General features: G+C 47.1%; 1 long non-coding RNA gene across 1 annotated transcript in view; it reads left to right on the top strand.

Annotated features, from left to right (window-relative positions):
• Positions 1-25,703, top strand: part of LOC144752984 (uncharacterized) — a 169,873-nt gene that overhangs the window by 8,947 nt on the left and 135,223 nt on the right. The window contains exon 2 of the long non-coding RNA XR_013594161.1: positions 5,902-5,951. This is a non-coding gene — a long non-coding RNA (uncharacterized LOC144752984). The remainder of the gene's footprint in view (positions 1-5,901; positions 5,952-25,703) is intronic.

The following is a 25,703-nucleotide window of genomic DNA, read 5'->3' as shown; positions in this document are numbered from 1 at the left end:
CATAACCTGGCACCCTGCCCACATAAGGACAACATAACTGCTGTTGTTTTGTGAGAGGGCTCTTTTGAACTTAATAACGTACAATATCAGAACTCTTGAACTATAAACTACATGGATAGCTTGATCGTTTTTAAACAACAAATTCTCGCACTAGACTCAGAATGTTTTAAAATGAATTAACAGAGAATGTATCCATACATAAGGAAATTTTAAATGAGTAGTTGATTTTATAAAATGTATTGTTATGGTTTTAATTAACTGAAACAATAAAAAAAATTCATTTCCTTTGCTGTACAGAAAGGTGAACAACCGGTGCAAAAGCCAAATAAATTAAAACGAGGGGACCGAAATATAAATGAAACCAATGAGAGAGAGCAAAGCCAGGAATGGACTAGTCTGGCAGGCAAGACTGCAAGATTCAAAAGCTGCTCGGCAAGTTGTTTCCAGCTGACTCTCCCTGAATAGCCTCAGAAACATTCCAGTGCTAGCTCTTCTCTGACCTGTGTCTCCTGAGCTCCATCCCCAATCTGTGCCTGAGGCTCCACAGGCCCATTGTCCAGCACTTCCAGCGACCTGCTGCTGTTCTAGTTTTACAACCCCACGCCTGGCTGGTAATATTCCTTCTACTCTTGTTGCTGCAAATCTCAAATTCCGACATGGCTGAGCTAGAGTCCTTTTATTTTGCCACAATACAAGATGTTCAGTTAAGCTATTTACAATTTTCAGACCATGAAGCCAATCCTCAAAACACCTGTTTAGTGCTTCTGAATATTATTCTATTTGATCAACGCCCCAGTCAACATTGTCCAGCCAACTCCTCCAAATCTTAAGAGGTCTCCTCCAGTTCTCATAAACCACATTGTAATCCTTGGATCTGCTCCTAGACCTGTGAACTCTCTCTCCAGTCTGCAGTGACTTCCCTCCTGTTCATCCTCTTGAGTCTTTAGAAGTCTCATTCCAATCCTCAAAGCTCTGCCCAGGAAAATGACCCCTCATTCCAGGCACCAAATGCTTCTCCAAGTCTTCCGAGACTTCCCTTCAGTCCTCTGCACCCTGCTGTGTCTTCAGACGCCTCTTTGCAATCCTATAAATAAGTATCCAGACCCTCTTCAAAGAGATGTTATAAGCATATCTGCTGGTTTACTGACTAGTCTGGATGAATTAATATTAATAGAGCTTTGTTAGACTAGGCATATTTTGGCTTGGTTCCCCTGAATTGTTGCTTTCTGACCTCCCGGTTTTGACTCTTGTTTTTGCTGGTGTGACGTTTCTGCGCACTTTTCGCACTGCTGATCAGTGGGAAAGTGCAGGTGCTCCTGTGGTAAAGTATGTTATGGATTGATGTTTTCACGATTGGATGTTTGATTTGCATGTCAGTCCCTACTAAAGTGCATTACGGGTGCCGGGGCTTGTGAATCAAATGCTACTTGTGGGTCTGCAGCACAGATTGTGCCACCCACGCACGTAGCATGGAAAAAGTTATCTCAGACATGCCATCGCAGAGTCTGCGCGCAGTTGCGACTGCCATGTTGACGCGGCCTGTGCCCCCTCTGGCCTGTCACGGAACCTTCCCTTTTCTTAATGTCAGACTCGCCTAAGGTAGGCCCAAGGTACCCCTAAGGTAGGCCCAAGGTACCCCTATGGGCAAGGCGCATTGTATGTGAAAGGCAGGACATGCCCGAGTGTGTGTGGCATGTCCTGAAGACAGTCAAATTCGCTCTTCACTATTGTAAGGTCACCCCTTCCCCCGTAGGATGCATCAGGCCTTTCATTTAGAACATCGTATGAACCCAACGGGCCCGGGGAAGGAGGTAAGGAAATGAGGTTTAGTATGCCTGAACTTAGAATTTAAAGACGCAGCTTTTAGCGAGGGTGCCCTTTTCATTCTGAGTTCATAAAGGCCACTTTTAGAAAGTGGGTATTATTTTGCTTGGCCGTCCTGTGTGCCCCTGCTGGAATGTGGATTGCCTGTGTGGGTTTTGGATGACCGAAGACTGGGGAGTGGGTGTGACTCCAGATAGTCTAGGTAGGCCAGGAAGGGGCTGAATAGACCTGGGCTGCGATGGGGTAAGAGGGGGGAGATTTCCTGGCACCTCAAAGGGCCTGGTCTGCCTCTGACAATGCCGTCTCCAACCTCCTGCCAGGAAATCACACCAGAGTAGGCCGGACTGGTTTTGGCCAGACACAGACACCCTCAGCCTGAAATATCAAAGGATTTTTGTGTACAAATACAGGGGCCCAGACCCCTTAACTTTGGAACTCATCTGGAACAAGAAGACTGCCAAGAAGAAGAAGCTGCGAAAAGGAACAACGGTTTTGCTGGGTGCTTTGCTGGGCTGACCTGCAGTGGCTGCTTCTGTCTTGGGCAGTGAAAGGCCTGGACCGGACTTTCTGCAACCTAATTTGTGAGCCTCTCCAAGGGCTTGAGGTAGAGCTTGCCCCTAGCCCCCTGTTCACGAAGTCTCCGGAACCCCAAATACTTCAAGCTCTTCTACCCGCAGCACTGGGGACTGTGTGTTTTGTGCTGCAAACAGAGGAAAAGCATCTCTACGACGCCGCTGCGGACTCCGTGTCCTGAAGGCACCGCAACCTTTGTCTCCCCGACGACGCCTGTTGATACCACCACCAAGCCGCTGCTTGCACCACGACCTGTGGGCACTGCACCCCACACTGCCTCGATTTGGCCCTGCAGAGAGCACTGCCGCAACGATGCACTGCGACCCCGGTCTCACTGACGACTCCTGTTGACGCCATCACTGCGCCGCTGCTCGCACCGCAACCTGTGGGCACCGCACTCTGCACCGCCTGGTTTCACGAGGACGTCTTGGCCCCCCTGATGCCGCCGCTCCACGCTGAAGTCTACGCCGCTGCTTGCACCGTGGTTCGAGGGCACTGCTCGTAAGTCACACAATGCACTGCCCTTATCCTGCACCGCAGCCTTGGCCTATCCACTCTGGTGCCATTGACTCCAGTTCGTCAGCCGACGACCGGCCTTCAACGACGCCACTGCTTGCATCGTGACCTGCTAGCTCCGGAACGAGCACCGCCTCCATCTCGCACCGCAACCCTGGTCTCACAGACTACGCCCTCTGACGCCGCCACCGAGCCGCTGCTCGCACCGCAGGCCGCACCGCAGCATCCGACGCCTGCCAGTAACCCTGATTCCATCAGAGAGGAGCTCGACCTGCAGCGCGACTGACTTCAAGGGCCCCATCGCCCTGCATTTCTCACAGGTACTGTTGGCGGGTCTTCCCGACACCGTAGCTGGCTAGCAAACAGTCAGAACTGTTGGATATGTTGTTCACAACGCCATGATAGCCCCGAATGGAGCTATCGACATCAAGGAACTGTGTTTTAAACTTATTTTGATAACAGGTTTTTAAGTATAGTATTGTGGATTTTTATCGTATTTCATCTTGTCTTAAAGTATATAAAAATATTGGCTATTTTTCTTAACTGGTGTGGTGGCCTTTTGTAGTGCATACACAATATTACTGTTGGTTATGTGCAAACGCTTTACACACTGCCTCTGGGATAAGCCTAGCTACTTGTGCCAAGCTACCAAGGTGGTGAGCAGGGGTTATTTTAGGAGTGTAACTCCATTATCCTGACTAGAGTGGTGGTTTCTGCCTCGCTTTGGCGCAAGTCTCAGCTAGCCAGAAATTCCATTTCTAACAAGCTTAATAAGACATGATACTTATCAATGATGTCTTCTGTTGTGAAGCTAACATTGCCATCTCCTCAAAGCCTTAACGGATAGGCGACCTCTGGATCACTTAACAAAATGACACAAGCTGGCGACAGACGACACAAAGTAATTGCGCTTGTTTTGAGAACTCCTTTTAGTACGATTATTAAAAAGAATATAAAGTACTGAGGTTGGTGGTCGATTCCTAGCCACATGTTGATAAAACGAGGAAAAAAAGATGGACTACTGCAGTCATCATAAAGAAGTCTGATACAACAAAAGAAAGAGATATAGATGGAGAAGGAGACTGAGTGAGAGAGTGATGGTAGCACCAGAACACAGACGGATAGAGAGGAACTTAAGCCAGTTTTAGAAAGACTATGATGAAGAGGAATATAGAAAGTGAGGGTGGAGAGAGCAAAATAGATGTAAAAGGACAGAGAGAGAAATAGAGAACGAGAGGAAGGGAGAACAGAGTGGAAGAATAAGAGAGGGGGGAGTACGGGGTAGAGACAAACAAGCAAGGGATAAAGGGTGAGTGAGAGAAGTGAAGAGAGGGATAGATAAAGGGCAAGGGAATGGCCAAATAGAGGGGGGAGAATTTGGGGAGAGACAGAGTGAGGGAGAAGGAGAGAAAGAAGGAAAGGGTGATGCAGAAGTAAAGGAGCAGGAAATAGGGAGGGTGAGTTAGAGGGACCAAGGGAAAAAGACCGGGCAAAAGATGAGAGTGAAGGAACAAAGGAAAGAGGGAGACAGTGACACAGAGAGAGAGAGAGAGAGAGAGAGAGAGAGAGAGAGAAGGAGATTGACACCAGAGGAAGATACAGCAAACAAGACCGTGAAAGATGCAAAGAGATATCGAGAGTAAGATTAATAGAGCAAGATGCCGTGAAGTAGAGAATAAAATACTCCCTCTTGTGTGGCGCTATAGTTGAGTGGATAGCTGCTTGTCGTTTGAGAGTCATCTGCATGTAGTTGCAGGTTATAGCAGAGCGGTCTACTGGACAGTGCCTGGGAGTCTCTGTTCCTTAATGTGAGAATGCATGCAAACAAGATAGAGAAAGAAAGTAATGGAATTATTGGATCGAGGTGTTAGACAAAATATCGAAAGTCAGATCTAAGTAAAAGTAAACCAGTTGTAATGAGAACCAGAAAAAAAAAAATTACTCGGCAGAGAAATCAGGACCTTGAAATTCCGATATTTCAGTAAACAGAACCTCCTGTATTCCAGGTGCAGAACTTCAGCTATTCTGTGGTATGGGGATTCAGATATTCCAAGGTGCAGAAAACACAGATTCCAATGTCCAGGACTTTAGAGAGTCCCAGGTATATGACCACAGAGATCCCAAGATGCATGACTTGAAAGACTCCAGAGACTCCAAGGTGCAAGGTGTTCGATATTCCAAGGTGCAGAACCTCGGAGATTAAAAGATGCAGGACTTGAGAGACTCCGGGGTAGAAGGCGCTATAGATTCCAGGTGCAGGATCACCGAGATTCCAAGGTGCAGGAGCTGAGATTCCCTGGTGGTGGAAACTAGAGACTAATGATAAGATACAGAATTAAAAACATTATTAAGTACTGCTAGTATATTCCCCAATAGAGTGACCTTTGCTTTTTTTTCACCTGCCGCATGCACTGGACATAGTCTCAGGAAGCCTTCCAGTGCACCGAGGCAACCTTCTCTCCAACTCAGACTAGTATATTTGCACTGAAGGACTTTGCCACCTCATACTTCGAGAGTCAGCTATGTTTCATGGCATCTTGGGGATTGTGGATAACTCCCTGTATGTGCCCTGTTAATTTTGAGTGGTATAAGACAGTTCTTGTGGGGATAATTGACTTGGGCCAGTTCCATTATAGTGTTGCTGAATAGTCTTTTTACCCATTGATAGACTTTATTGGCTACCAATCTATGGCCCTTCATCGTTGCAAGCAGCGTGGCTTTTGTTTGTTCAGTATTCTGTGCTTTTCATGAGTTTTCCACCTTTTATCCTCACCCAGCCACTGCACAGCAGGTTGTAACTGGGTTGCCCTGTATCATTGGAGCTTTGAGTATTGTGTGTCAGTAGCAACACCAACTGTGCACTGGTCCACTATAGCACCTGCTATTTACAGGATTATGTTACTAATAACAGGGTGTATGTGATGTTCCTAATGTTATCCTTTAAACTGTTTGTTCTGTAACGCCAACATGATTTGTGTGTTCTTTCAGGTGTAATGATGTGAAGCCTCAGGGCTCAGAGGTGGTGAAGATTTCTAAAGGTAAGTAGAATTGGGTTTATTATGCATGCTTGATACTATTTATGAAAATGACAGTTTGTTATAGTTATATGCTTGAAAAAGTGCACACACATGCCAATAGAGCAAAACATCTAACTATACACACAACCCAAGAAAAAAACCTTAATTAGTTCAACCCAAGAAAGTACCAGCAAAATAAATGATACACTCATTTTCTTTATTGACAATAAGCACTAGTTCTAGAATCTGAGTCCATTTGGTTGGTTTGTATATCTTCCTTCTAACTTTTCCAGAAGTTTTAAAATACTTTTTGAGATTGCATGACTTTGCAATATAGTGTGTGTTTTCAACATTGAACATCTCCATAGTTAAAAGATCTACTGACCTGGTTCCCGTATGAATCCTGCTTCCCTCCTTGGATCTTAAGAATTCGGTATTTACTGCATGACTCATTCTGTGTCCAAGAGTTCTAGCACCTACAGTGACTTAGTGCATGTGTCCATACTGACCCGATACATGCATCCACACTGACCTAGCACATGCACCTACACTGACACAGCATATTCACTTACACTGACCTAGCACATGCATCCACACTGACCTTGTGCATGCACCTACATTGACCTAACACACACATCTGCACTGACCTAGCACACGCACCTACGCTGACCTAGCGCATCCACCTACACTGACCTAGTGCATGCACCTACACTGACCCGATGCATGCCTCCACACTGACCTAGCACATGCACCTACACTGACCCCGCACATTCACCTACACTGACCTAGCACATGCATCCACACTGACCTTATGCATGCACCTACATTGACCTAACACACACATCTGCACTGACCTAGCACACGCACCTACGCTGACCTAGCGCATCCACCTACACTGACCTAGTGCATGCACCTACACTGACCCGATGCATGCCTCCACACTGACCTAGCACATGCACCTACACTGACCCCGCACATTCACCTACACTGACCTAGCACATGCATCCACACTGACCTTATACATGCACCTACATTGACCTAACACACACATCTGCACTGACCTAGCACACGCACCTACGCTGACCTAGCGCATCCACCTACACTGACCTAGTGCATGCACCTACAGTGACCAATCAATCAATCAATCAATCACAGCATTTATATAGCGCACTACTCACCCAGAGGGTCTCAAGGCGCTAGGGGAGGGGGGGGTCCGCTACTGCTCGAACAGCCAGGTCTTGAGTTGCTTCCTGAAGGCGAGGTGGTCCTGGGTCAGGCGGAGGTGGGTCGGTAGGGAGTTCCATGTCTTGGCGGCGAGGTAGGAGAAGGACCGTCCTCCTGTGGTGGATCTTCGGATGCGGGGGACGGCGGCGAGGGCGTGACCGGTCGATCGAAGCTGGCGTTTGGGAGCGTAGAAGTTGAGGCGGCTGTTGAGGTATCCTGGGCCTTGGTTGTGTAGGGCTTTGTGTGCGTGGGTGAGGAGACGGAAGGTGATTCTCTTGTTGATCGGGAGCCAGTGCAGGTCTCTCAGGTGTCCGGAGATGTGGCTGCGGTGGGGGATGTCCAGGATGAGTCGTGCTGAGGCGTTCTGGATCCGCTGGAGTCTCTTCTGGAGTTTGGCGGTGGTTCCGGCGTAGAGGGAGTTGTCGTAGTCCAGACGGCTGGTGACGAGGGCCTGGGTGACCGTCTTCCTGGTCTCGGTGGGGATCCACCGGAAGATCTTACGTAGCATGCGCAGGATGTTGAAGCACGACGAGGAGACGGCGTTGACTTGTTTGGTCATGGAGAGGGAGGAGTCCAGGATGTGACCTATCACATGCACCTGCACTGACTCAGCGCATGCACCTACATTGATCCGGTACATGCACGTACATTGACCCAGCACATGCACCTACACTGACTTATTGCACTCACATACTTTATAAGATCTTCTCTCACAGTCTACACTCACACCGTGCACTGAGAGCTAGGCCCGTTGAATCACGCACATCTGCGCTCATGCCATGCACGCGCACACGCAGCACAAGTCAACAGTAGAGTACTGATGTACTGATTTCTGCTGATTATTCCTGAATTCCATTTGTCGTTTTCCTGAAACAATTTCTGCCAAAGCGTGTGTCTCTTGGAATAGTAAGATATTCTGGCTCAGCCCTTGTAGTGTTTCTATAGGATACCATGCTTCAAGCTATTTGTAAACAATCAGACACACAGATTTTAAATTGGCTTTCTTCCCACTGTAACTTTCTAACCCACAAATCATGTCTGGTGCTTTTTTTGTCCAAATACTCGAATTTCTTAATATATTGGTAAAAGTGAAAACCCTCCCACACAACACTGTAGTCTTGACTACACTAGAGCTTAGCTCAGGCGTGGGTCCGGCCCCTGCTGGAAGTTAATCAGATTAAAATGATCCTGTCTCCAGCTGCACTGACCTGAGGTAGAAATATTTATTCCCTCTCAGACATCCCTTAGACTAGACAGGGGCCCTGCAAACATGGACCTGAGATTGGATATCCCAAGCGATGGACCTCAGCTTTCCGGCCTTCACGTCACAACCAAATGGGTCACATCCACACCACTTCTGATCAGAACCTTAACTGCGACAGATGAAGCTGAAGACAGTGTCTGCAAAGTCTGTGGGAATCTAAAACACATGATGTGCAGAGTGGGGTCTCTGCATGAGTTTACTTGCTGCGGACTCACACCTGGAATAACAGCTGTATCTACACTTACTAATTCTACTAATGCCAAACAATCGTAGCATACCTGAAGGATAGTGTTTACCTGGGCTCACTAAACACAAGACCAACATAACGCTGCTGAAACAAAGCACAGGTAGAACCTAAGTAACTACAGCCAGCCTCAAAGCTCCTTTGGATGGGTAAAGTGACAGAGAGACGAAGTGCTGACTACTGATGATGAGGTATCTATCCTCCCACATGGTCAATGACTCTCCTCTGGCACTCACGAGTCAGGTTTTAAAAGGGCTACAGGGCAGAAAAAAGAACACTAGACATTGTCACCCACACTCACTTCCCATTGGACAGATATAACACCGCTTCCTCGTCCTTCTCCATTTATCTGCAGCTGCTTCAATCATTGACCACCAGGGGGCGCATCCAACCCTTGGACACCTTTGTCTATCAAGGGAGGGGTGCTGAGTTGGTCCGCTCCGTTCCTCACCAGTTATGAACAGATTCTCAGGCATAGCTACTCCCAATCACCTTGGAATGCAACAAGTATCGATACTTCCACCCAACATCCCTCGGAAATGACATTCCTTCAAGACACCTACTCTGCAGAGTTGTGTCTGCGAATTTACTCAATTTGACCAACATTCTTACCCTCAGCCCCACAGGAAGAATATGTTCTTCATCAGAAATATCAATCTAAACTCAGCAAGAGTCTGCTTTTGGAATTCGAAATAGATGGTTTCAACCGGTCTCTTTCCAATAAAGCAAATTTACTTGGTTTTTTTACTTGACCCTACCCTTCCAAGACCTCAGAAACTGACTTCTCGGTGTGAGCTAAAAGATCCTTGTTCTCGCACTAAAATGACATAGACCTTTTCTGAGCCCATTCTTCTGTTACCTTGTTGTCCAAAGACTAGGTCTTCCCTGCATTGATTACAGAAATGCCACCCTACTTTGGAGTAGCTCCGTCACTCTGTACCATTTAATACAGTGTACTGACTACTTCAGTAGACCTTATAGTAGCTCTATCACTCCGCACCATCTAATATGGTGTACTGACTAGTACCATATACGTGGGAGTAGCTGTGTCACTCTGAACCATTGAATGCAGTGTAGTGACTTGTGCTCTGCTACTCTGCATCATCTAACAAAGTGTACTGATTAGTACTCTATGCCTTCCAGTAGCCCTGTCACTTTATCCCATCTAATACACTGTACCAACTAGTGTAGTGTTGTGTGTGTGTTAGAGGAAGCAGGACCCTTCTGGTCCCTGATGGACTCTGTAAGATAGTGATGTAAGTGATTGGGTATGGTTAATAAAATTCATGAAGCTTTACAAAGCAATTACACTCTGAGAAATAGACGTGTAACACAGAGCTCTGTGTGCAGTTTAATAATTTGTGTGCACCAGGGCTGGGGGGACTCTACAACTGGTGACGAGATAGGGGACATTGTAAATCCTCCACCCATAGAATTGAGGGTGCTCTCCAAGAAAGTTTGCCGAGGTCCAGAAAGCGTGCCACGTGTACAAAGTTGAAAGCGATGGCTGATGTATGTGGAGTCAAAGCTCCACTTCAGCCAGTGCCAGGCTTTCAAATAAGAAGGCCCTACAGAGATACTCGTTCGTTGGCGGCAAGAAACCTGCTGACAAGGCCAAGACACTAGGTACCGTGCCACAACCTAACATAGAGCCATCATTCATACAGTAAGAGAACTTTAAAAAACACTGACAACCAGGTATATGAGAAGCGCTAAAAGCAGCGACAGGCAGATGCAAAAACATGATAAAAGCAGAAGTATTCAGACACCTAGATAAAAACACAAGTCCCAACGAATAGCAAATAAAGCAAAAGGTCCCAGTAAAAAGGTCCTCACAGATGAAAAGGGCAATGCATGTCCCAGGGAGGCAAGCCCTACGTAGCCCCCCCCCCCCCCCCCGGGCCCCAGCAGCAACACGCCCTGGCAGGAACAGCACTCCAGAAAACTGAACACTCAACATTTACATGGGGTCACAGCCCCTACATTTATACTACCTTTCCCTTTGTGTAAAGGTGCAGGGCATGGGGGAACCAGATGCAACTGGTTCAGGGGAGCTTTGGAGCACTTTTTTGCTCAGCTCCTCTCTCCTTTGTCAGGTGGGGCTTCAGGGATCAGACGCACCACAGGTGGCGGAGCCGGCATTGTGGAGAGAAGGCACAGTCCTATTCAGGTCCCAGGTGCGACGCCTCCATCCCATCTGCATGCAAATCTCTCTATTCACCACTGGGCTGACTCCCCCTGGCTCCTAGAGCCACCCACACCTCTTAGCTCCTGTCACTCACAAGCCAGACATGCAATTCACATCATGCAAGCAGACATATAGGACACAGAAATGCCAACTTCTAAAAGTGGCATTTCTAAAATAACCACAATAAATCTGCACACACCATTGCGCAGTATTTATTCACACGATTTCAGACATACCAGAGTTGACCACACAACTCCTCTCATAACGGGAATTACCACTGACACACACTGATCAGGGAATCCCCATGCATTCCTATGGGCGGGCAGGCCAACCTTCCAAATCTACCACAGAGAGTGCACACACTTTACACTGGGCCACAGTGCTAAAGTGCGCAGAGGCTTAAAATCACTACCACCATGTCCGAGCTTAAGGCAAAAAGTTCAGGGGTGAACCTGCTAAAATGGGCTAAGTCCAACAATAACCATCATGCCATAGGAAAAGAACAATGAACGGTCTGCCGTGCCCCATCTCACACCATTGAAAACCATGTAGTCTACTTGGGCTGCCTCAACACCATTGCAAAGTCTAGGTTCATTTGTAGGTACCACAAAGCACAAGAAAACGAAAGTACAAGCTCCAATTCATGTCCTTCAGGGCACTTTGTCGAGTGCATGCATAGTTTCAGTCCTGCTGCTGATATGGGACTGATTTCTGTAAACTACAATGTCAATGCCTATTGCTTCGTAGCTAGTGGGTTTCCATCATTGTTTCATGGCAAGTCTTTTCCCCTCTAGATCTGAACAAAGGGTATCATAAACTGGAAGAAAGTTGCAGGTAAATTACTTCCTTTTCAACTCATATTGGTTTGTTCAGATATAAAAGACTAAGGGCCAGATGTAGGAGCCATTTACCGACCGGTAACGGCCGATTTCGGCCGTTACCGACCGGTAAATGGGTTTTCAGTATGTAGGGGCACTTTTTTACAGAATTGGTAAATTTACCGATTCGGTAAATTTACTGATTCTGTAAAATACCGAATCGGTATTTTTACCGATTCGGTAAATCTCAGATGTAGGTGGGACTTTTCAGAGTCCCAAAGGCCCTACAAATTCGGTATTTTACCACCCAATCCAATTGGGTGTTAAAATACCGAATTCAGGTGTGCATGCACATGTGTGCATGCACACCTATGCCATGTGACAGACAGACATGCCCAAAAGTTCAAAGTGACACCCCCTGCACCCTTGCTAAAAATCGGTATTTACCGATTCTGTAATTACAGCCCATAGGAATCAATAGGAAATACCGATTCGGTATTTACCGAATCGGTAAATACCGAATTTTAACGATTCGGTAATTCCACATCTGGATTTACCTACATCTCCCCCCCTCTATTTTACCACTTCTTAAATACCAAATCGGTAAAATTCGGTATTTACCGATTCGGTAAATACCGAATCGGTATTTCCTATTGATTCCTATGGGCTGTGAAGCCCATAGGAATCAATGGGAAATACCGATTCTGTAATTACAGAATCGGTAAATACCGATTTTTAGCAAGGGTGCAGGGGGTGTCACTTTGACACCCTCTGGCACCCCGAAAATTGACATGTGCGCCATGTGCATGCCCACCTGAATTCGGTATTTTAACACCCAATTGGATTGGGTGGTAAAATACCGAATTTGTAGGGCCTTTGGGACTCTGAAGAGTCCCACCTACATCTGAGATTTACCGAATCGGTAAAAATACCGATTCGGTATTTTCCAGAATCAGTAAATTTACCAAATCGGTAAATTTACCGATTCTGTAAAAAAGTGCCCCTACATACCGAAAACCCATTTACCGGTCGGTAAATGGCTCCTACATCTGGCCCTAAGGACCTGATTTAGATCTCACAGCCAATCTACAATTATTCACAAGGAACTCATTTAAATCGTGGAATCATTTATATTTTGACATTATATTTCTTTCTTGTCTTGATTTCAGTAGAAGTAACATACAATGCAGTCAATATGTAATACATTTGTTGTTCTTATGAAGTTATACTTAATAATTGACTTCAAAGAGCACATATGACTAGGGGAAAACACAGCGCCACAAAGCAGTTTTTTAAGCAGCACTCCAGCCAAAGTAAGTGACTTTATTTTCAATCGTAAGTAAAAGATATTTGTAAATTAATACTGTGTATAAACACTACACACACAAAATAGAATTTCGTAACTTATGTGACCCCAGTGGAGTGACCATAACTAAAACAGTGAATATAATTACAGTGACAATTTTTTAAAACTGGGAGTTTGTTATTGGAGAAGAAAGGAGGTCTATAAAGGTTTCAAAGTAATTCATAAGACACTAGGGTAGGTTCTAGTCTTTCTTGGACTATCCTCTATCATTTAGATCTCAGCAGATGGGTTACTCCGCCACAATGGTGATGGATATCCCGTCTACCGAAATATAAATCCGATTTATATTCTATGGGATTTATATTTCGGCGTACAGGATATGCATCACAGTTGTGACGGAATAACCTGTCCACCAAGATCTAAATCAAGTCCTAAGTTTTGGTGTCCTGCGCTGCAGACCTTTTTCAAGATGGCATTCACCACATAATACAGCCTGTCACTCAAGCTTTCAATTATACTCCGTTCATCATCTCCTTTGGTTTTACTTTGTTCGCTCTAAGTTGGCAGGGTATGCCCAGACGTGGGTCCCTTGCTCACTTTGCCACTGGATTCAAGCTAGCCTGGCTGATAACTGCAGATTAGCCCGAAACCGGTCCCAAGATGCTTGTTTCCGGTCCAGGGAAGACATGGCTTGGCAGTTCGGGCTGGACTGTTCCCATCAGGCACAGGGTCAGACTGATTTGCATATGGCCATGTTTGAACTGGGGTGACGGAGTGAGCTAAAGAATGATGATGGATTAAACCCAGATCAGTTGACTGGGGGTGAGTGCTTGCAATGTTCAACACTCCCTCCATCATCCCTTTTGGTTGTAAATTGTTTTTTATGGCAACACGAAAGGAACATGATAAAGCGCTCACACAAGTGTGCTGTCTACTTGCTGATACAGGGTTAACTTTTAAACGCATAGAAGCTTGAATTTCACAAAATAAAACTCCACTTTCCCCCCACAAGATGTAACCATGCTGCACTTCTTCCTTGGCATGGCTAGCTACTGTTCAAGGTATAATTGTGACTTTGCCACAATAAGTGCCCCATAGAAAGACTTAATGAAACAAAATGCTTCATTTCAATGGTCATGTGAATGTGATCAGAGCTTCAAGAAAATCAAACATGCCATTGAAAACGCTATGGAAATGACCTACTTTCATGTAGAGCTGCATACCGAAATTATTGTGGGAGCAAGCCTCTGTGGCTCTGTGCCATCTGTGTCCAACATAAGACACACAATTGATGGACGGAATGCAGAACAAATAAAAACATTCACCCCCATTCAAGAGATCTGGGTTAAATCCATCCTTCTTTTGCTCACCATGCCACCCGAGTTTAGACCGGGCCATATGCAAATCAGTCTTGACCCTGTGCTTCATGGGAACAGTCCAGCCCGAACTGCCCAGCCATTGTCCGACATAGCAGACATCCCCATGCACAAAGGCACATTATGCCATATGCTAGCTGGAGTTTTTCACCAACTGAACGTGCCTCCTGAAACCCTGAACACCTGCTCACCCATGGGGACTTTCTCACAACTCCAGCCACAATTTCCATCATGAGCTGCGTGCACTTTGGAGCACCCATGGACTACTGTCTCCACCACATCTTCAACCTCGGGAGCAAGATGATTGGCGACGTGCTCAAGAAAGTCCTGAACACCTCCATCACCTCGGCACCCTTCCCTGAGGACTGAAAACACGCTGAAGTGAGGCCCCACCTGAAGAATCTTGTTAGGCATTCCTGCATGAAGGGGAAGTTCCACTGAGGGTCTCCTCCATGTCCTCCTGCTCAAATGATCCTTCCCTTGGCCAAGACTTGTCATTTTGGTCCCTCCCCTTGGTCCAGTAGGCTAATAGGTTGCAGAAAAGCATGCAAAGATCCCTCATTCTCTTTTTGCTATTATTTCCCTCTGGGTTAGCTTATCTTTGTCATGCGCTTGTGTGGAGCAGTGCGCATCCTCATTGCTGCTTCCCTTGTGTGCATGCAAAGGCGCCATCTTCTTTTTCATGCATCTGGGGTGGATTAGTACCAGGCTGCTTTGGTCTTTTATTTTCTTGTCGGCTCCTCTTCTTTTTCAACTGAGCAGTGGGGCTCTGATCCCTGCTAGAAGCCTCTAATTCATTACTGCCTCCGATTCTTCCCAATTCTGTGCCCTGTACTTAACCCAGCTTATTTGCGCACTGCCCTGTGTTTGTGCTGTACTTCCTGGTTGCATGATCTTTCTCTCTAATCTCAGCTCACGCCTCTCTTCCTCGCAATGTCTGGTTTGCTTCCTTCGCTCTGAGCAACGCACTTCTCTTTTTGGCCATGCTTCGCCTTCAAACTCGCTCTGTTGTCGCCTCGACTACTTGGGCAACCTCTGTAGCCCCACCCTCGTCATCGGTTCCCTGGGGGTTGGAGTTCCCTTCCTCACCCCTGCTTGCTGAATCGTTATCGAGATCCGCCACTAACCTCCCTGTCACTTGTGTATGTTGCCTGAAACAGTGGGAGTGTGTGTTTTGCTTGTTGTTGACGTCCTATATGTTGGTCATGGTATACAGGGGTTGAGTTTTTGAAGACCTTACCAAGGAACAGGGGCTGCGCTGAAAGCATCTGGTTTGACTGGCCTTTTGGTTTCTCGTGCTTGGGCCGAACTGTCCTTCTTTTAGTGGGGGGCTCGTCGGATCCTCCTATTGTTGAGTAGGGATAGCTTAATGCAGGTAGAGCTGGCATGAGCGCCTCCATTCCAGCATATGGTGGGGGAAACACGGACACCTGGCACATTACCGGCATTGCAGTGCCATCGCTTTTAGTCACCTCGAAGATGGCCCATAATTTTAATATTGCCTCTCTCTGGTCTCTTTTGACCTTATATTTAGTTTTTATGAGTTTTAGTATGCTCTATTATGTTAGTTTTAAATGTTCCCTCCTTAGGCTACTCAATTCAAATCTTTTTGGGAGTTTTTGTTTGTTCTAATCAGAGGCAAACGTATGTAGTGCATTCTTACAATTTTAGATACTACGATCTCTGAGCTACACACAGATGCATCAAGCAATTCAACTTGAACATATCAAACACAAGATAACGATGCATATGAAGTATTGCAACATAGAAGAAAAATACAATGTTAACACCATATTTCCATATCAGCCTCGACACATAATCCAATTTGCAATTAATAAACATCACATACATACCACACCTACTCAACAGTTATTGACAGACCAAAAATTACTTCGTCAAAAGAAATTCATATATTTATACACTTTTTATCCTCTTGCAAGAGAAGACTAGCGTGGAAAATGTTCCTAAGTGAACTGGATAGTCTGCCTCTATCCTCTCTTAAACAAAGGTGGTAGTCACAGACACCAAAAGAGTAGCAACTTGGAAATCACCGGCCCTTCTTGGCCGCACACAAGTTACGCCCAGTTTCCTGTGTCCAATTGTTCCCTAAATCTGCAATCCACCCTGTGATGCCCAGATCTGAAAGAGACACGTTAGTGATAGATTCCTTACCTTAGAATATCCCCAGAAGTCAGACTGGATCCGGAAATTTTTGCGTAGCAGTACCCTTGTGCAGGGGTAGGCGTCGTCTGCGGCTCCGCGTCCGTCGTGGGCGCCGTGATGACATCGTTGGAGTACTTAGACGCCGCCTCCGCGTGCTGACGTCAGTTCTTCTTTTTTCCGCGCCAGCTAGCGCAGATCTGGAAAAAGTTGTACCCAAGTCACTTTTTGACTAACCTCTTGAGATCCTTTTGATCCATTTTTCGAAGTCTATAGACTCCGACGGAGCCGGTAGGGATGCCCGGGTTCAAGCACTGCGCCGACTGCAACAGACTGATGTCGGTTACCGACCCCCATCGCCGGTGCCTGCACTGTTTGGGCCCGGACCACGACGACAAGTCCTGCTCCGACTGCCGGGCCCTGACGTCTAAGGCTAGACGGGAGCGGTCCCGTAAGCGACTCGAGCTTCGGCAGTCTGCCCCGCACCGCTCGAGGTCCTGGTCCGAAAGGAGGTCGAGGGTCCCGTCGCGGGGCCGGAGCTCCCACAGTTCCGATGCAGCCGGGGGTTCGGGCGACACCGCCCACGCGGCTCCGCAGGAGCCGCAGGTGGCGCGGCCTGCCCCACACCCACCGGTCCCTGGGCAGGACGCGACGCCGGGGGAGATTGCTGACTTCCTCATGGCCATAAGGTCGCTCGCTCCTCCGTCTGGTTCCGCGGCGCCTTCGGGCCAAGCGGTACCGACTTGGTCCCCACGCGGGCCGGGTGCTTCGGCACCGGCGCCGTCCGGGGCTTCGGACTCGGCGCCGTCGGCGACTTCGGTCCCCACGCCGCAGGGCCCCACTGGGTCTGGTTCCGGATCCGGGTCGTCGCCGGTCGACTTAACGACCTCGCCGACGCCAGCCCCTAGGGTGTCGCCCCCGGCACCGTCAATGGACGACGTCGTCCCTGGTCCTGTCCTTGTTTCGGGTCCGGCGTCGGAGCGGCGCCGCTCTCGACGCCGCTGGGAGATTTTTATTTCAATGACCCGGCCCCATCCTTTGAGCCTGAGTACCAGGCTGTGGGTGATGAGGACGATTGGGAGGGGTCTGAGGACCCTCTGGCATTAGAGTGTCAGTCTTCTGTGGACTGGACAGGAGAGCTTGGGAAGGCCAGTGGGCTGGACACTTCGCCCGACACTGGCTTTGTCTCCCCTCCTAGTGTGGCTAAGGAGGAGGGGGCTGCTTATAGCGTGCTGCTGATGAGGGCGGCCAAGGCCCTGGGCCTTGAGCTCCCCGTCACGGCCCTGAGGACTAACCTCCTCACTGAGGTCCTTAAACCGCAGTCAATCTCAGCCAAGCCTCTGTTGCCGTTTAATGAGGCCTTGTCAGACGTTCTTTTGGGCACTTGGTCCAGGCCCCCCACAGGACAGCCTGTGGATAGGAACGTGGCCAGACGCCACCGCCCGGCTCCGGATGACCCTTGCTTTCTGTCTACCCATCCCACCCCGGAGAGCCTGGTTATCCAGGCCTCCAATTCCCAGACCGCATTCCCGTCGGCTCCCCCCGACCGGGAATCTAAGAGGTACGAGAATTACGGAAAAAAGATAGTTTGGGATTGCGGTCCGTTAATACCGCGTGCCTCTTAGGCCGCTACACCCACTCTCTGTGGGACACGGTCACGGACGTGCTGCCTCACTGCCCGTTGGAGGTACGGGCTAGACTCGGCCAAGCCCTGGTGGAGGGCCGAGATGCAGCACGGTATTCCATCCGGTGTGGGCTGGACACTACCGACTCTCTGGGCAGCGCGATGTCAACGACTGTGGCGATTCGTCGTCACGCCTGGTTGAGGTCTGCCAATTTCTCGGCCGATGTCTAAAACACACTTATGGACATGCCGTTCGATGGCCGTCGCCTCTTTGGCGACAAGGCAGACCATGCGCTTGAGCGCTTTAAGGACTCCAGGGCTACGGCCAAGTCCTTGGGCCTCTCGGCCCGCGCCAGCAAATGGGTGCCTGTAGCTCCTTTCGTGGCAAAGGAAGGGGCGCCCCCACACGTGCCGCGAGCCACGCGCCGCAGTCTAATATCCAACGCGGTGGCGGACATGGACACTGCCGTGGCGGTGGTCGGGGTCCACGGCGAGGCCAGTCCACACCTACCCCTGAAGCATCCGCCTCAAAACCTTCCAAGTCTGTGCTTTCAGGCCCATGTGACGCCAGTGGGGGGCGCGGTTCGCCATCACCACTCCCACTGGCGCACTGTCACATAAGACAGGTGGGTGCTGTAAATCGTCCGAAGGGGCTACTCCCTCCCCTTTGAGACGACCCCTCAAGCCATGCCACCGCAATACCACCGCGTATCGGAAAAGCTGTGTCTAAGAACTGACGTCAGCACGCGGAGGCAACTAATGTCTCTTACAGATATATTGTTACACAAGTAGTAACTTGTGCGTCAAGCTAGAGTACTGCATGGCATTTAGAAAACATTGAACTAAAAACCAATGAGATTGAGGTACACTGCACCCAATCAGGATAGCTTGCCACAAAAACAGCGTCCTGGGAATTATCAATGCTATAGAATAAATATTCAACTTTCCTAGTGCGCTGACTGTCGAAAAAAAGGTGATTTTTCGCAGGATCGCCTCAGAGGCCGCCTTATGACTATTAGCTAGGACCAAAAATAGGTAATATGCCAGACTGTCCATGGCTGGGCGCTCAGGTTATCTTTTTACGCTACTCCCTAGTTTACTGTATGCCAAATGCTTTAAATTAGCTTCTGATGTAGTCTGTTACCCTCTATGATGACTTCTTCAGGACTGACCTTCGCCCCGCGGATTCATCAGAACTTCCAATCAATTGTTTTGCAACCGTGAATCCGTTCAGGCGGGGTCTCCTTCCTTCAGCTGCAGTCGTCTCACTAAAATGTTGCTTGAATATGAAATACCTTAAAAAAACTAGACGTTTGGCAAAACAGGAAGCGTTTGTTTAATTAAATGTAACGGATGGGAGAACACTTACAGGCACAGATTCTGACAACAGACCCAATTTACAATCGGCCTGTGGCCTTCTTTCATACATTTCATCATAGGTGGTAAAAGGTTTCTGGCGATCTGTATATGGTGTGGAATGTTGGATGCTTCCTTTGGAGTTATGAATATCTGACAGACAATGAGATGCAAACCCTATTGCTACCTTATGAATAACCTCCCCCCCACCCTCCCCCCCCCACATCTTCCCCTAAGGTGGGCAAACATATCATTCAATCAGTCCTAATCAAAGCAAATAGAACCACAAAGACTAACCACAGAATGCCAAACCCCAGCAACCTGTAAAAAGTGACATTACTTTCCGAAAAGCAAGACTCAATCAGAGTCAAACCACAGAAACCTATATTGTCTACTACTTAACTGTCGTTCGGCAAAGAAACATGCTGCAGACATAGCCAACCTCATCTTCAACCAGGAAATCGACATAACTATCTAAACAGAATCATGGCTATCAGTATCATCCTCTCCATGCCTTGATCTGTTAGTCCCCCCGAACTACAGCATTGTAAGACTCGACGGCTAAACAAAAAGGTGGAGGCATCGCCTGTATACATAGATCTGACATTGCCATTACGAAAATACACTCGAACAACTTGAATCATGTGAATACCTCGGTTTATCCTCAAGATCCATAAATGACCAATTTTGCAAACTTCACGCTTTTTACCACCCCCCCAGGCAAATACACCATGTTCATAGACCAGCTGATGGAAATCATCACCGCAAACTCTACTCCTTAATCAAATTATAACTTCTTATGAGACTTCAATCTTCATTGGTAAGAACACAATGAAACTCAGATCAATTTGCTCAAAGCCTGCCTTGAAAATCAGTCTTTGGTTCAAGAATGCCAGCTACCAACCGATTTAAAAGGCTCTCCATTAGGCTGGATCATCTCTAAGGAAAACGCTGTCGATACAATAGAGATCATCCCTTGCGACTGGTCTGATCATCACCTCATTACCTTCAAAATACCCTACATAAAAATGAAAACCTCCTTGCAATCAATAAAACCCAGAAAATGGGTTTGTGACACCAGAGGGCTCAATATGGAGAATCTTTTAGCACGCTGTGAGAAAGAACTGCAGCCTCCTAATAACCTGGAAGACGTTAGCGAACTCACTGAATACTACAACACTACGATGACGCAAATAATTGAGGACATAGCCCCTTTAAAATTCGAAAGGATTCCAGACAAAGATTCAAACCCATGGTTGGATGGATCCCTCAATGAAGAAAGACGATCACTCAGACTCACAGAACGGAAATGGAGACAACACCCATCCTCTCCCCATCAAAATCAACTAAGACAGAGTAGAAACGCCTGCAATGAAAGTATTCTAAAGTCAAAAGAAGACTTCTTTAGAAAAGGACTGGATAATGCAAAAAACAGACCGAAGAAACTCTTCGAACTGCTAAAGATCAATCCAACAAAACTGCCAAATCCGTACCAATAGCTTCAAAATCAAACATCTGCAGCGAAGAATTCTCCTCCTTTTTTACAGCCAAAGCCAAATCCATTGAGGTGGAGCTCAAAAAGGCTGCGTAGATCTTTTTGATCCAAAAGAGCACCCCAGCTAAGCTTCAGTCTTAACCAGCTGTGGAAATGCCTAAGGCGTCATGGTCAGAATTCAAGTCCTAAGACAAAGATATTGCCTAAATTATTTCGATCATAAAACCAAACAATCATTTCAATGATCCTCTACCTGCAAAATGCTGGTCTACAATAAACCATTTGCTTATTCCCTCTTGGACACAGATTATTAATGCTTCTCTATCGCAAGGCTCATTACTAGATTGCCTAAAAACAGGGCAAGCCATTCCAATCTTAAAAAAACCTTCAGAGAACCCCCTCAGACCGTAACAAACATTCCCATGCTAGCCAAAGTTATGGAAAAATGGGTTCAAAAACAACCAAGCCAACATTTCTAAATTCAAACTCCTGAATGACTACCAGTCAGGGTACAGACCAAATCACAGTACTGAAACAGCAATTCTTCACATAGTGGACAACGCTCTACTTGCCCTAGACTGCAACAAAACCTGTTTCCTAATTCTGCTCAACCTTTCGTCTGCATTCGACACTGTAAACCATGCCATAATACTAGAACACCTGAAAGAAAGGATAGGTTTCGAGGGTACAGTCCTAGAGTTGTTTAGATCCTTCTTACTGAACAGATTCAAAGATTCATAGTGAACCAAACACTATCTGCATCATCCCCAAATCTTATTGGTGTACCAGAGGGATCAACTCTGTCCTCTGCTCTATTCAATCTTTACATAGAACCAGTAACAGAAATTTTACAGCAGGCAAACATCTCCTTCCACATGTATGCAGATGATGCATAGCTTTATATCAAGATTACATCGATGGAAGAGATTGGTATCATGAATCGGCCACTAAAGAGGACCGTTAATTGGCTTACTAGTAATCACCTCAGGCTTAACCTGCATACAACTGAATTCCTTCTGATCTCCCCTCAGAAAAGCACTAGGAATGAACCAAGCTGATCACAGTGCCAAAGTGTACTCAGAGGATTGTAGACTCAACCAAATCCCTTGGAATTATGCTAGACAAAAACCTGAACATGCTAACACACATTAACACGATGGCAAAAAATGCCTGCTTCCATTTCAGCTACCTCAGAAAACTGAAACCTTTCATAACTAACTCAGACCTTAAAACAGCTGTCTAGGCATTAGTCATATCGAGGATCGAGTACGGATGCACATCTCTAGCAGGACTATTCAAGATTTCAACAGTCCCACTAAAAGCTTGTCTCAATGCGGCCACAAGACTTATAACAGGCTCCAGAAAATTCAACCACATCACCACTCATCTGAAAGCGCTCAACTGGTTACCTTACGAAGCAAGAATCCAACTAAAGAAGGCATGTATCACACACAAAGCGATACACTACAAAACACCAATGTACGTAGCCCAGAAAATCACATTATCAGGAGGCTCCAGAGTTTTTCAGAGCCATGGAAATCTATTACTGAAACCTGCCCTTTTCCGAAAGAAAAGAACTTTCTCTGGTGCAGCACCAAGAATTTGAAACGCTCTCCCCCGAACATTAGAAGAATATAGTCCATTTCTGCCTTCAAAAAATAAGCCAAGTCGTTTTTAGATCTCGACTATTATATTCCGCAAGGAATAAATAGACAAGAGTATTGTGGGCAAACCAAGCTCTGCAACCAGCGGATTTCGGACAGTTCGTTTGGCTAACTGAAGCGGAAAGCAGTTCCACATCCGCGTCCACATCAAAGCCATCAGCCCCCCTCCCACAGGCATCTGAAGGTTCCCCCAGCGTGCGCTTGGCCTCAGGCATTTCTCCTCTCCCCTAATTATTCACTCCTGCTGTTGCTGCCCACGGCCAGCGTACTTTCACTTTCACGGCCGCCAGGCCGTGTCTCGCATTTCTCCTCCCCCCTAAATATTCACAGCCGTACTTTCACTTTCACGGTCGCCAGGCCGTGTCTCTTTCAACATCCTCCCCCCTCCCAGTGTAATTTTGTTTTTAAACTTGTTTCCAGAGCTGATTTCAGCCACACAGTGCCAGTCTGCATGGAGGCACTCATTGTCCCGCAGGTAATTATTCTAGGATGGAGCGCTTGCTAACGTGCTAAACATTGAAGCAGTTTATCTTCAGTTTCTCTGCTGTGTTCTTTATTTTCACAGAACGACTGCATTATCAGCAGCCCAATTTCACGGCAACTTCCGGGCGGTTGACATGCTTTTTATCAAATCCTGTGCCCTGATAAGATCGTTATTTCAATCACTTTCAGCCACCTAGCATTAGTCATGCAGCGCCAGTCTGCAAGGAGGCATTCCTTGCCCCGCAGGTAATTATTTGAGCACGCAGCGCATGCCAGCGCGTCAATGATTAGAGCAGTTTGTTTGTTGTTTAGTTAAACTGCCGTGTTCCTTACCTCCACAGAACGACGGCACTATCAACAGCTTAATTTCACGGTTATTTTCGGGCCGTCCACACGCCATCACTAAATTTTGTGCCCCAACAGGATTGTTATCTTAATCACCAGACAGGCCCAAGTGGCGCCAGTACCTTAATTATCAGGTACCCCAGATCTTATGATTTTGGAGTGGTGGGCTTATTATCGGCATTTGTTTCTACATTCATTGTTAGGCATTCTATATATTATTTACAGTTCTCCCATTTTTTGCCCCTATTTAGTGCACGTTCCTGTGCAAATTATAAATATCATAGCAATCTATTGCCAGCACAACGCGGACAGAATCTCCAAAAACGCCGGTTTTCGCTGCATGTCCTCATCTTAATGCATCGTTTGCAGCATATCCATTGAAACGTGAATTTCACTCTTCAGGTTTGTCTCATCATGTTAGTAACATTGAGTTTTTCGATCTGTATATACATCGTTACTGAGGCATGATGCTGACATATATTTAATCTGGGTTCTGCATCGCCCGAGATACTTTGTTACTTAGGCATTTTATTTACACACTCTGTGGTGTTGCCGGCCGACCGGGTGAGATACAGTTTCATCATTATTTTTTCATCGGTCTGCATGATTAGAGAGGAGTTTCTTAAATAATTGGGAGTGTTACCCCCTAGACGTGAAATGCACGAATGATGCAGTTTCCAAAACGGCAATTGGTAAATGAAAAGGTCATATCACCACGAGCATTATGTTTGGATGTGTCTTTATACCCTGTGGCTCTCTATACCTGGAGAGTTTGTCAGCGTTGCTATTGATAGGTGCAAGATCAACTACATATGATTCTATTGAGAATAGTTGCACTTGAAGTGCCTGAGGAGTAGTTTAAATTTGGTTATTCATTTCACTTTTGTTTCTTTCAGCCGATTTAAATTCTCTGTCATCACTTTTAATAATCAAGGCTGGCCACATCCTTATGCCCTCTGTTAGACTTGTTTTTTGTGCTTTTGTGCCCTCTGCATCACCACTTCATCACTCAGCGCCACCCCAGCATCACTCAGCACCACCCAGCATCACTCCGCGCCACCCCAGCATCACTCAGCACCACCACAGCACCACTCAGCATCAACACATCATCACTCAGCGCTACCCCGGCATCACTCAGCACCACCACATTATCACTCAGCACCACATTATCTCTCAGCACCACCACAGCACCACTCAGCACCACCACATTATCACTCAGCACCACCACATTATCACTCAGCACCACTCAGCACCAGCACCACTCAGCACCACCACAACATCACTCGGCACCACCACTCAGCACCACCACATTATCACTCAGCACCACCACATTATCACTCAGCACCACCACATTCTCACTCAGCACCACCACAGCACCACTCTGCACCACTCAGCACCACCACAGCACCACACAGCACCATCACATTATCACTCAGCACCACCACATTATCACTCAGCACCACCACAGCACTACTCAGCACCACCACAGCACCACCCAGCACCACCACAGCATCCCTCGGCACCCCTCAGCACCACCACATTGTCACTCAGCACCACCACAGCACCACTCAGCACCATCACATTATCACTCAGCACCACCACATTATCACTCAGCACCACCACAGCATCCCTCGGCACCACTCAGCACCACCACAGCATCACTCAGCACCACCACAGCATCACCACAGCACCACCACAGCACCACCACAGCATCCCTCGGCACCACTCAGCACCACCACATTGTCACTCAGCACCACCACAGCACCACTCAGCACCATCACATTATCACTCAGCACCACCACATTATCACTCAGCACCACTCAGCACCACCACAGCATCCCTCGGCACCACTCAGCACCACCACAGCATCACCACAGCACCACCCAGCACCACCACAGCATCACTCAGCACCACCACAGCATCACTCAGCACCACTCAGCGCAACCACAGCATCACTCAGCACAACCACAGCATCACTCAGCGCAACCACAGCATCACTCAGCGCAACCACAGCATCACTCAGCGCAACCACAGCATCACTCAGCACCACCACAGCATCACTGGTTCAAATATGTTCTCTCAATGTTTCAAGCTTTATTACAAATGTCACAAAAAGATGTTAATATTTCAATTCTGTTATTGGATTTTCGTCACAATAAAATACACTGAACATAATCTTCACAAAAGTTACAAAAGTTTAAGCTATTGCCATTATAAATTACAATC

The sequence above is a fragment of the Lissotriton helveticus genome, chromosome 5_1 (assembly GCF_964261635.1).
Source record: "Lissotriton helveticus chromosome 5_1, aLisHel1.1, whole genome shotgun sequence".
Classification (NCBI taxonomy): domain Eukaryota; kingdom Metazoa; phylum Chordata; class Amphibia; order Caudata; family Salamandridae; genus Lissotriton; species Lissotriton helveticus.
This window is presented reverse-complemented; position numbering and strand designations above follow the sequence as displayed.